The 12,025-nt window shown below is 38.3% G+C and overlaps 1 pseudogene; it reads right to left on the reverse strand.

The window, feature by feature from the left end:
* Nucleotides 1–7,659: 7,659 nt before the first annotated feature.
* Nucleotides 7,660–10,145, reverse strand: Cd2ap-ps1 (CD2-associated protein, pseudogene 1; annotated as a pseudogene).
* Nucleotides 10,146–12,025: the final 1,880 nt, after the last annotated feature.

Below are 12,025 nucleotides of genomic sequence, written 5' to 3' on the forward strand. Positions count from 1 at the left end.
ATCTTCAACAAAATAATAGAAGAAAACTTCCCTAACCTAAAGAAAGTGAAGCCCATAAGCATACAAGAAGCCTACAGAACCCCAAATAGATTGAATCAGAAAAGAAACTCCTCCCATCACATAATAGTCAAAACACCAAATGCACAAAATAAAAAAAAAGAATAATAAAAGCAGTAAGGTAAAAAGGTCAAGTAACATATAAAGGCAGACCTATCAGAATCACAACAGACTTCTCGCCAGAGACTATGAAAGCCAGAAGATCCTGGACAGATGACATACAGACCTTAAGAGAACACAAATGCCAGCCCAGATTACTGTATCCTACAAAACTCTCAATTAACATAGATGGAGAAACCAAGATATTCCATGACAAAACCAAATTTACACAATATCTTTCTACACATCCAGAGCTACAAGGGGTAATAAATGGTAAAGCCCAACATAAGGAGGCAAGCTTAACCCTAGAAAAAGCAAGAAACTAAACGTCTTGGCAAAAAAACAAGGAAAAGAAAGCACACAAACATAGCCTCACATCCAAATATGAATGTAACAGGAAGCAATAAACACTATTCCTTAATATCTCTGAACATCAATGGTCTCAACTCCACAATAAAAAGACATAGATTAACAAACTCCATACGCGATGAGGACCCTACATTCTGCTGCCTACAGGAATTACACCTCAGAGACAAAGACAGACACTACTTCAGAATAAAAGGTTGGAAAAAAACTTTCCAAAAAAATGGTCGGAAGAAGCAAGCTGGAGTAGCCATTCTAATATCGATAAAATCAATTTTTAACTAAATGTCATCAAAAAAGATAAGGAAGGACACTTCATATTCATCAAAGGAAAAATCCACCAAGATGAACTCTCAATCCTAGATATCTAAGCTCCAAATACAAGGGCACCTATATATATAAAAGAAACCTTACTAAAGCCTAAAAGCACACAGCAGCAAACCACTGAAATGAGAATAGGACCCCCATTGAAGGAATCAGAGAAAGAACTGGAAGAGCTTGAAGGGACTCGAGACCCCATATGTACAACAATGCCAACCAACCAGAGCTTCCAGGGACTAAGCCACTACCTAAAGACTATACATGGACTGACCGTGGACTCTGACCTCATAGGTAGCAATGAATATCCTAGTAAGAGCACCAGTGGAAGGGGAAGCCCTGGGTCCTGCTAAGACTGAATCCCAAGTAAACTATATTGTTGGGGGGAGGGCGGCAATGGGGGGAGGATGGGGAGGGGAACACCCATAAGGAAGGGGAGGGGAGGGATTAGGGGGATGTTTTCCCGGAAACCGGGAAAGGGAATAACACTCGAAATGTATATAAGAAATACTCAAGTTAATAAAAAAATCAATTTTCAACTAAAAGTCATCAAAAAGATAAGGAAGGACACTTCATATTCATCAAAGGAAAAATTCAGCAAGATGAACTCTCAATCCTAAATATCTAAGCTCCAAATACAAGGGCACCTACATACATAAAAGAAACCTTACTAAAGCTCAAAGCACACATTGCTCCTCAGACAATAATAGTAGGAGATTTCAACACCCCACCCTCATCAATGGACAGGTCATGGAAACAGAAATTAAACAGAGACGTAGACAGACTAAGAGAAGTCATGAACCAAATGGACTTAACAGATATTTATAGAACATTCTATCCTAAAACAAAAGGATACACCTTCTTCTCACAACCTCATGGTACTTTCTCCAAAATTGACCATATAATTGGTCATAAAACAGGCCTCAACAGATATAGAAAGATAGAAATAATCCCATGCGTCCTATCAGACCACTATAGCCTAAAGCTGGTCTTCAATAAGAATAAGGGAAGAACGCCCACATATACGTGGAAGCTGAACAATGCTCTACTCAACGATAACCTGGTCAAGGAAGAAATAAAGAAAGAAATTAAAGACTTCTAGAATTTAATGAAAATGAAGGTACAACATACCCAAACTTATGGGACACAATGAAAGCTGTGCTAAGAGGAAAACTCATAGCTCTGAGTGCCTGCAGAAAGAAACAGGAGAGCGCATATATCAGCAGCTTGACAGCACCCCTAAAAGCTCTAGAACAAAAAGAAGCAAATACACCCAGGAGGCAGGAAATAATCAAACTCAGAGCTGAAAGCAACCAAGTAGAAACAAAAAGGACCATAGAAAGAATCAACAGAACCAAAAGTTTGTTCTTTGAAAAAACAAGATAGATAAACCCTTAGCCAGACTAATGCGAGGACACAGAGAATGTGTCAAAGTTAACAAAATCAGAAATGAAAAGGGAGACATAACTACAGAAACAGAGGAAATTCAAAAAATCATCAGATCCTACTACAAAAATCTATATTCAACAAAACTGGAATATCTGGAGGAAATGGACAATTTCCTAGACAGATACCAGGTACCGAAGCTAAATCAAGAACAGATAAACCATTTAAACAACCCCATAACTCCTAAGGAAATAGAAGCAGTCATTAAAGGTCTCCCAACCAAAAAGAGCCCAGGTCCAGACGGATTTAGTGCAGAATTCTATCAGACCTTCATAGAAGACCTCATACCAATACTATCCAAACTATCCCACAAAATTGAAACAGATGGAGCACTACCGAATTCCTTCTATGAAGCCACAATTACTCTTATACCTAAACCACACAAAGACCCAACAAAGAAAGAGAACTTCAGACCAATTTCCCTTATGAATATCGATGCAAAAATACTCAATAAAATTCTGGCAAACCAAATCCAAGAACTCATCAAAACAATCATCCACCATGATCAAGTAGGCTTCATCCCAGGCATGCAGGGATGGTTTAATATAAGGAAAACCATCAACGTGATCCATCATATAACAAACTGAAAGAACAAAGCCACATGACCATTTCATTAGATGCTGAGAAAGCATTTGACAAAATTGAACACCCCTTCATGATAAAAGCCTGGAAAGTATAGGAATTCAAAGCCCATACCTAAACATAGTAAAAGCCATATACAGCAAACCAGTTGCTAACATTAAACTAAATGGAGAAAAACTGAACCAATCCCACTAAAATCAGGGACTAGGCAAGGATGCACACTCTCTCCCTACTTATTCAATATAGTTCTTGAAGTTCTAGGCAGAGCAATCAGACAACAAAAGGAGATCAAGGGGATACTGATTGGAAAAGAAGAAGTCAAAATATCACTATTTGCAGATGATATGATAGTATATTTCAGTGATCCCAAAACTTCCACCAGAGAACTACTAAAGCTGATAAACAACTTCAGCAAAGTGGCTGGGTATAGAATTAACTCAAATAAATCAGCAGCCTTCCTCTACACAAAAGAGAAACAAGCCGAGAAAGAAATTAGGGAAAAGACACCCTTCAGAATAGTCTCAAATAATATAAAATACCTCGGTGTGACTTTAACCAAGCAAGCAAAACATCTCTAAAATAAGAACTTCAAGCCTCTGAAGAAAGAAATTGAAGAAGACCTCAGAAGATGGAAAGATCTCCCATGCTCATGGATTGGCAGGATTAATATAGTAAAAATGGCCATTTTACCAAAAGCGATCTACAGATTCAATGCAATCCCCATCAAAATACCAATCCAATTCTTCAAAGAGTTAGACAGAACAATTTGCAAATTCATCTGGAATAACAAAAAAACCCAGATAGCTAAAACTATCCTCAACAATAAAAGGAATTCAGGGGGAATCACTATCCCTGAACTCAAGCAGTATTACAGAGCAATAGTGATAAAAAAAATGCATGGTAATGGCACAGAGACAGACAGATAGACCAATGGAATAGAATTGAAGACCCAGAAATGAACCCGCACACCTATGGAAGCATCTCGAACTAATGGGCACTGGAGAAAATTTCCTGAACAAAACACCAATGGCTTATGCTCTAAGATCAAAAATCAACAAATGGGATCTCATAAAACTACAAAGCTTCTGTAAGGCAAAGGACACTGTGGTTAGGACATAACAGCAACCAACAGATTGGGAAAAGATCTTTACCAATCCTACAACAGATAGAGGGCTTATATCCAAAATATACAAAGAACTCAAGAAGTTAGACTGCAGGGAGTCAAATAACCCTATTAAAAAATGCAATTCAGAGCTAAACAAAGAATTCACAGCTGAGGAATGTGGAATGGCTGAGAAACACCTAAAGAAATGTTCAACATCTGTAGTCATAAGGGAAATGCAAATCAAAACAACCCTGAGATTTCACCTCACACCAGTGAGAATGACTAAGATCAAAAACTCAGATGACAGCAAATGCTGACGAGGATGTGGAGAAAGAGGAACACTCCTCCACTGTTGGTGGGATTGCAGACTGGTACAACCATTCTGGAAATCAGTCTGGAGGTTCCTCAGAAAATTGGACATTGAACTACCTGAGGACCCAGCTATACCTCTTTAAGCATATACCCAAAAGATGCCCCCACATATAAAAAAGACACGTGCTCCACAATGTTCATAGCAGCCTTATTTATAATAGCCAGAAGCTGGAAAGAACCCCAATGCCCTTCAACAGAGGAATGGATACAGAAAATGTGGTACATCTACACAATGGAATATTACTCATCTATCAAAAACAATGACTTTATGAAATTCATAGGCAAATGGTTGGATCTGGAAAATATCATCCTGAGTGAGGTAACCCAATCACAGAAGAACACACATGGTATGCACTCATTGATAAGTGGCTATTAGTCCAAATGCTTGAATTGCCCTAGATGCACAGAACACATGAAACTCAAGACGGATGATCAAAATGCGAATGCTTCACTCCTTCTTTAGAAGGGGAACAAGAATACCCTTGGCAGGGAATAGGGAAGCACAGATTAAAACAGACGCAGAAGGAACACCCATTCAAGACCTGTCCCACATGTGGCCCATACATATACAGCCACCCAATTAGATAAGATGGATGAAGCAAAGAAGTGCAGGCCAACAGGTACCGAATGTAGATCGCTCCTGAATACACAGCCAGAATACAGCAAATACAGAGGCGAATGCCAGCAGCAAACCACTGAACTGAGAACGGGACCCCCGTTGAAGGAATCAGAGAAAGGACTGAAAGAGCTTGAAGGGGTTCGAGACCCAATATGAAGAACAATGCCAACCAACCAAAGCTTCCAGGGACTAAGCCACTACCCAAAGACTATACATGGACTGACCCTGGGCTCCAACCTCATAGGTAGCAATGAATGGCCCAGTAAGAGCACCAGTGGAAGGTGAAGCCCTTGGTCCTGCCAAGACTGAACCCCAAGTGAACGTAATTGTTTTGGGGAGGGCGGTAATGGGGGGAGGATAGAGAGGGGAACACCCATATAGAGGGGGAGGGGAGGGGGAGGGTGATGTTTGCCCAGAAACCAGGAAAGGGAATAACAGTTGAAATGTAAATAAGAAATACTCAAGTTAATTTTAAAAAAAAGGAGCAAAAAATCCAACAAAGACAGAAAACTTCAGTCCAATTTCCCTTACGAATATTGATGCAAAAATACTCAATAAAATGTTTTTCAAACCGTATCCAAGAACACATCAAAATGATCATCCATCATGATTAAGTAGGCTTCATTCCAGGGAAGCAGGAGTGGTTTAATATATGAAAATCCATCAATGTAATCCACTATATAAACAAACTCAAAGATAAGAAACATATGGTCATTTCATTAGATACTGAGAAAGCATTTGACAAAATTCAGTACACCTTCATGATAAAAATCTTCGAAAGATCAGGAATTCAAGGCCCATATCTAAACATAGTAAAAGCAATATACAGCAAACCAGTAGCTAACATCAAAGTAAATGGAGAGAAACGTGAAGCAATCCCACTAGAATCAGGGACTAGACAAGGCTGTCCACTCTCTCCCTACTTATTTAATGTAGTAATCGATATCCTAGCCAGAGATTCAAACAGCAAAAGGAGGTCAAAGGGATACAAATTGGAAGGGAAGAAATCAAAATATCACTATTTGCAAATGATATGATAATGTACTTAAGCAACCCCAAAAGTTCCACCAGAGAACTACTTAACCTGATAAACAACTTCAGCAAAATGTCAGGGTATAAAATTAACTCAAGCAAATCAGTAGCTTGAGTTTACTCCTTTACTCCAAGGATAAACATGCTGAGAAAGAAATTAAGGAAATGACACCCTTCACAATAGTCCAAAATAGCATAAAATATCTGGGTGTGACTTTAGCATAGCAAGTAAAAGATCTGTATGACAAGAACTTCAAATCTCTGAAGAAAGAAGTTCAGGAAGATCTCAGAAGATGGAAGGATCTTCCATGCTCATGGATTGGCAGGATTAATATAGTAAAGATGGCCATTTTGTGAAAAGGAATCTACAGATTCAATGCAATCCCCATCAAAATTCCTACTCAATTATTTATAGAGGTAGAAAGAGCAATTTGAAAATTCATTTGGAATAACAAAAAACCCAGGATAGCGAAAACTATACTCAACAATAAAAGAGCTTCTGGGGGATTCACCCATCCCTGACTTCAAGCAGTATTACAGAGCAATAGTCATAAAAACTGTATGGTATTGATACAGAGACAGGAAGGTAGATGAGTGGAACAGAATTAAGGACTCAGAAATGAACCCACACACCTATAGCTACTTGCTCTTTGACAAAGGAGCCAAAACCATCCAATGGAAGAAAGATAGCATTTTCAACAAATGGTGCTGGTTCAACTGGAGATCAGCATGTAGAAGAATGCAGATCGATCCACGCTTATCACCCTGTACAAAGCTTAATGACATTGAAATTCCATTAGAAACTTAGTCGTACTGTGTTTCAAAAACCAGCAAATCTGAACTATAAATTCACTAGTAACTTGACAATTACAGATTCAATATTGTCTTTAATATTTATATTGGGGGGGAATTCACCTCTAAGTTGTTTACGTTCTTATTAATCATTTTCTGGCTTTAACTTTTGAAATAGTAAAAGTTCCCATATTAACAATTTTGTAAATGGCAGAAAATAGACACATGGAAAACAGTATGACTTCTGTGTTCTAATTGAGAAGACTAAAGTGTGTATGACTGACTCACTGCTATTCTGATTGTGTGGAGCAGTTAAAATACCCACCATTACCAAAGGAACATTGCGTCCTTTCTTTTTTTTTTTTTTTTTGGTTCTTTTTTTCGGAGCTGGGGACCGAACCCAGGGCCTTGTGCTTCCTAGGTAAGCGCTCTACCACTGAGCTAAATCCCCAGCCCCCATTGCGTCCTTTCTTAAGGACCTAGGGCCCCTCTGAAGCACAAGCTGGCCTCAAACTCCTGATTTCCCTCCCTTAATCTCCAAGTTACAGGCATGGGCATAACATACACATGGCTCAAATAAACTTTTTAATAGCATTAAAGAATATGTGATGAAATATCAGTACAAGTATAAAACATATGAGTTGCTGTGGAAAATACCACTAGTCAGGTCAGTTAATAGCAGTGGATCAAAAAGGAACCAACCTACAAATGAAACTTTGGTATACAATAAAGGGTTATGCTTCTATTTTTCTTCTTTATGTTAATATCACATAAATTCATTTTGCTGTTGTTTGCTTTTCTATTAGAATTATTTTTCCAATGTGTTACATTCTTACTAGTATCTATGAGCTACATATTGGTCCAGAAAGCATTGTCACTTGTCTACTATTGAATGTGGCTTGGTCTTTCCACCTGTAGAATGCTTCACATGGCCTTCTCCTAATTCTTTGCATAGCTTTTCCAGTTCCTTCCCATCATCCTTTTCCAGGCATCTACAATGCACAATAATTCAATAATCTGGGTTCTAAGTTCATCCATGGAAATTTTTCTCATCATCTGCTTCTGCTTTAGCTTTGAGTCCTCTTTTTAAAAAAATGTTATTGGATATTTTTTATTATGTTATTCCCTTTTCCAGTTTCTTGAACATAAACCCCCTATCCCACCTCCCTCCCCTTCTTCTACAGGGGTGTTTCCCTCCCCAACCACACCCGTTCTCGTTCCCCTGACATTCCCCTACACTGGGCGTTCCAGCCTTGGAAGGACCAAGGGCTTCTCTTTCCATTGGTTCCCAAAGGTCATACTCTGCTACATATGCAGCTGGAGCCATGTGTCAGACCATGTATAGTCTTTGGGTAGTGGTTTAGTCCCTGGGAGCTATGGTTGGTTGGCATTGTTGTTCTTATGGGGTTGCAAGGACCTTCAGCTCTTTCAGTCCTTTTTCTAATTCCTCCAACATGGATCCTGTACTCAGATCAATGGTTTGCTGCTAGCTTTGAGTTCTAATGGAATTAGGAAAGCAACTGTATTTATTTTTGAGGCACTTGAAGGTGTTGAAAGAGATGGCTTTGGAGAGTGGCTTGCATTCTTTTTAAACTCCAATGGCTTTAGGTTGCCACTAACTTCTTTTGATAGCTTCAGGGATTTTTCCTGGGCTTTGGGTTGGAGAATGTCCACTGTTGAAGTGGCTAGGCAACCTTCCAGGCCTCTTGGGTCTATTTGCAGCAAGATGTATCAAGTTATCTGAGGAAGCTATGTCATCAAAATTTACATTATCTGTTTCTTTTGAGTTCCTATCTACAAAGGTCTACTTTGGTCTAACGGACAACTGTTCAGGATCTAGCTTTCGTTTTTTTTTTTTTTTTTTTTTTTTTTAGATTTATTTATTCCTATGAGTTCACTGCAGCTCTCTTCAGATACACCAGAAGAGGGCATCGGATCCCGCTGCAGATGGTTGTGAGCCACCATGTGGTTGCTGGGAATTGAACTCAGGACCTCAGGAAGAACAGTCAGTGCTCTTAACCGCTCAGCCATCTCTATCCCCTAACTTTGCTTTTGATACCGGCTCAGTATCAATCTTTAAAGAAATTGTATAATCTTCTCCATTAATTGTTGGTTGTTGTAGGTGGAGGAGGAACCGGCTTTTCTGTCCATTGCTCCAGAAGACCTCAGTAAACTAGGGGCTTTGGTAGATGGAGTAAGCTTTTTGGGTAAGACTTCCACTGCTGATTTAGATTTTTGTTCTAGCAGTGATTTTTCATCTTTGTCTTCAGCCTTTAGAGGAAAAGTTTTCTTCTCTGCAGCTAACAGGTCCGGCTTTGGAGCTGGACCTTTTGCAGGAGGAGGTGGTTTCTTTAGTTTTGGAAAGTCTTTATCTAGTTCACTTATCTGAACAGCAAAGTTATCTGGAAACACTCCTTCTTTACCATTCAGTTCACCTTTCCACCAGCCCACTTCTCCAGTCACCTTACTTATCAAATGAATTATCAATCTCCCCTTCTCTAAACTTAAGTTCACTTCATTTTTTCCTACACAGGGAAATAAAGTTCTACAATATTCCTTAGCTCTAATCTTGCCATCAATGTCTGTTTTTGTTACCTCCATATTCTGGGTTCTAGAGCCCAGTGACTGTAGGATTAGTGGATTTTCTGATTTTTTTTTCTCCTCTGTTTCACCACAGGAAGTTCTTCTTGTAAGTTTCACAGAGCATTTTTAAAGATGTCTCCAAATCTAATTCCTCAGATCTTCTTTGGCTGTGTAGCTGATCCAGGAACTGGTTCACATCCATTCCCTGGAGAAGGAATAGGTGAAGTAGGGCCACTCAAAGAACATCTGATTCCTCCTGAGCATTGTTGAGTTTTACCGTCATCTGTGACCTCTTAATTCTTTCAAAAAGTTTGAGGGAAGCAGTCCCAACTTACTGTTCAGGATTCCACTCCACCAACCTTCTTCTACCTCTTCAATGTCATCCTCCACAGTCAATTACAGTTCGTCCTCATTTTGTGGAGAGTAGTCAAAAAGAATTTTACACTGACACATTTTTGTGTTCTTAATAGCTTTGGTTTGTGGATGTGGCTGGATTCCTCCAGCTGGAAGTCCTTAAGTGCTGATTTGCTATACAATACTTGCTATATTTCCATGCCTTTCCCATTTGACGGGCAAATTGTCATCCTTGGGTTCTGTCTTTCTTTTAATTTCCTTAACAAATTTGTCAGGGAACATCCCTGATCTCCCCTTTAGATATCCTTTTAGCCATCCTTCTTCCTGTAGTTTTTTCACATTTTGGATGATTTCCCCAGCTCAGATAGTTAACTCATCATCACGTACAGCGTGGTATTCATACTCAACAATACGGTCAACCATGCTGCAGCTTTGGCAGTGAGAGTGTGACCCTGAGCCCCCTTCTATGTAACAACTCATGAGGAGCAGAAATGCCACTCCTCAAACCAGTGCTAGGCCATGGACCCTGTAGATTGCATGTTGTATGATGATCATTTCTACTATGTTAATCATACCAATCCATGATCATGGGATATCTTTTCCATTTTCTGGTATCTTCTTCAATGTCTAGAACTTTTTATCATATAAGGTTTTCATTCTATTGTTTAGTTACTCCAAATTATTTTTTAATATTTGAAGCTATTGTGGAGAATGCTGTTTTATCAATGTCCATTTGTCATGTGAATATAAGAGGGTTATTATTTTTTTAATCATATGTCTACCCACTTTGTTTAAAGTTGGGTAAGCTGTATAGGTTCCCAAGTGGAATTTTATGACCAGATATATCTACTATCATACCATCTGCAAATAACAGTACTTTTAACATCTTTATTTTCAATTTCTTGCTAAAATTTCAAGCACTATAGTGAGAAGATATAGAAAAAGTAGACAACTTTGATTTGTTTCTGATGTTGATGGAATTGTTTGGGGTTTCTCTCCATATAATTTGAAGTTGGCTAAAGGCTTACTGTAAACTGTGTTTATTATGATTAGGTATGTCCCTTATATCCCTAAACTCTCCAGAACTTTTGTCAGATGATGTTTATGAATCTAATGAGAGAATCGTGTGAATTTTTTGTATATATACATATATATATATATATATGTGTGTGTGTGTGTGTGTGTGTGTATGTGTGTGTGTGTGTGTGTGTGTGTGTGGTATGGTGGATGAATGTGCTCTTGGATTTGTTTTACATGAAATTTATTGAATATTTTTGCATTAATGGTCATAAGGGAAATTGCTCTGTAAATCTCTTTGTTGATTTAGGTATCAGGAGGACTATGTCCTCATGAAATGAATTTGGCAATGCTACTTCTGTTTCTATTTTGTGGGTTAATTTGATAGTATTGACTTGGCATTATTTTTCTTATAAAGTCTGGTAGAATTCTACACTAAAACCATCTGGCCCCAGGATTTTATTGGTTGGGAAAATTTTAATGACTGCTTCTATTTCATTAAGAATTATAGATTGACTTAAATTGTTGATCTGATCTTGATTTAATTTTGGTTAAGTAGTACCTATCAAGAAAATTGTCCATTTCCTTTAGAATTTTTAATTTAATGAAATATGTGTTCTTACTTTGTGTCCCTTCGATTCTCTGGGTTACTTTAGTGTCTTTTGTTATGACCCCCTTTTCCTTTTTGATTTTATGAATTTGTCTTTTTTTAGTTTGGATAAAAGGTGTTTACCATGCTGATTTTCTCAGTGTACAAGATTTTGTTTCATTAATCCATTGATTGATTGGTCTCTTTGTTTCTAAGTTATTGATTTTTAGCCTTCAGTTTTATATTTCTTTTCATCTACTTCTTTTTGTTGTGCCTAATTCTTTTTGTTTTAAAGCTTTTATGTGTCCTACTAAGTTGCTACTATGTGATATATCCATTTCTTTAAATATATACCTAGGATTTTATTACAGTGGAGAGGCACCATGAAAAAGGGAACACTTGCAAGGAAAAAAATTTCCTTGGGGCTTACAGTTTCAGAAGTTTAGTTCATTATCATTACATTGGGAATATGCCACTGGAGACACTGAGAATTCTACAGCTTGATTCAAAAGCAGCAGAAAAGGATGATATCATACTGGGCAGAATTTGAGTATAGGAGAGAGACCTCAAAGCCTGTCCCCACAGTGATACACTTCCTCAAAAAAGGTCATACCTGCTAACCGTGCTGATTCAAGTACATGAATCTGTGAGGGCCAAACTTATTCAAAGTAGCACATTCCACTCCCTGGCCTCCATA

The sequence above is a fragment of the Rattus norvegicus genome, chromosome 4, assembly GCF_036323735.1.
Source record: "Rattus norvegicus strain BN/NHsdMcwi chromosome 4, GRCr8, whole genome shotgun sequence".
Lineage (NCBI taxonomy): Eukaryota > Metazoa > Chordata > Mammalia > Rodentia > Muridae > Rattus > Rattus norvegicus.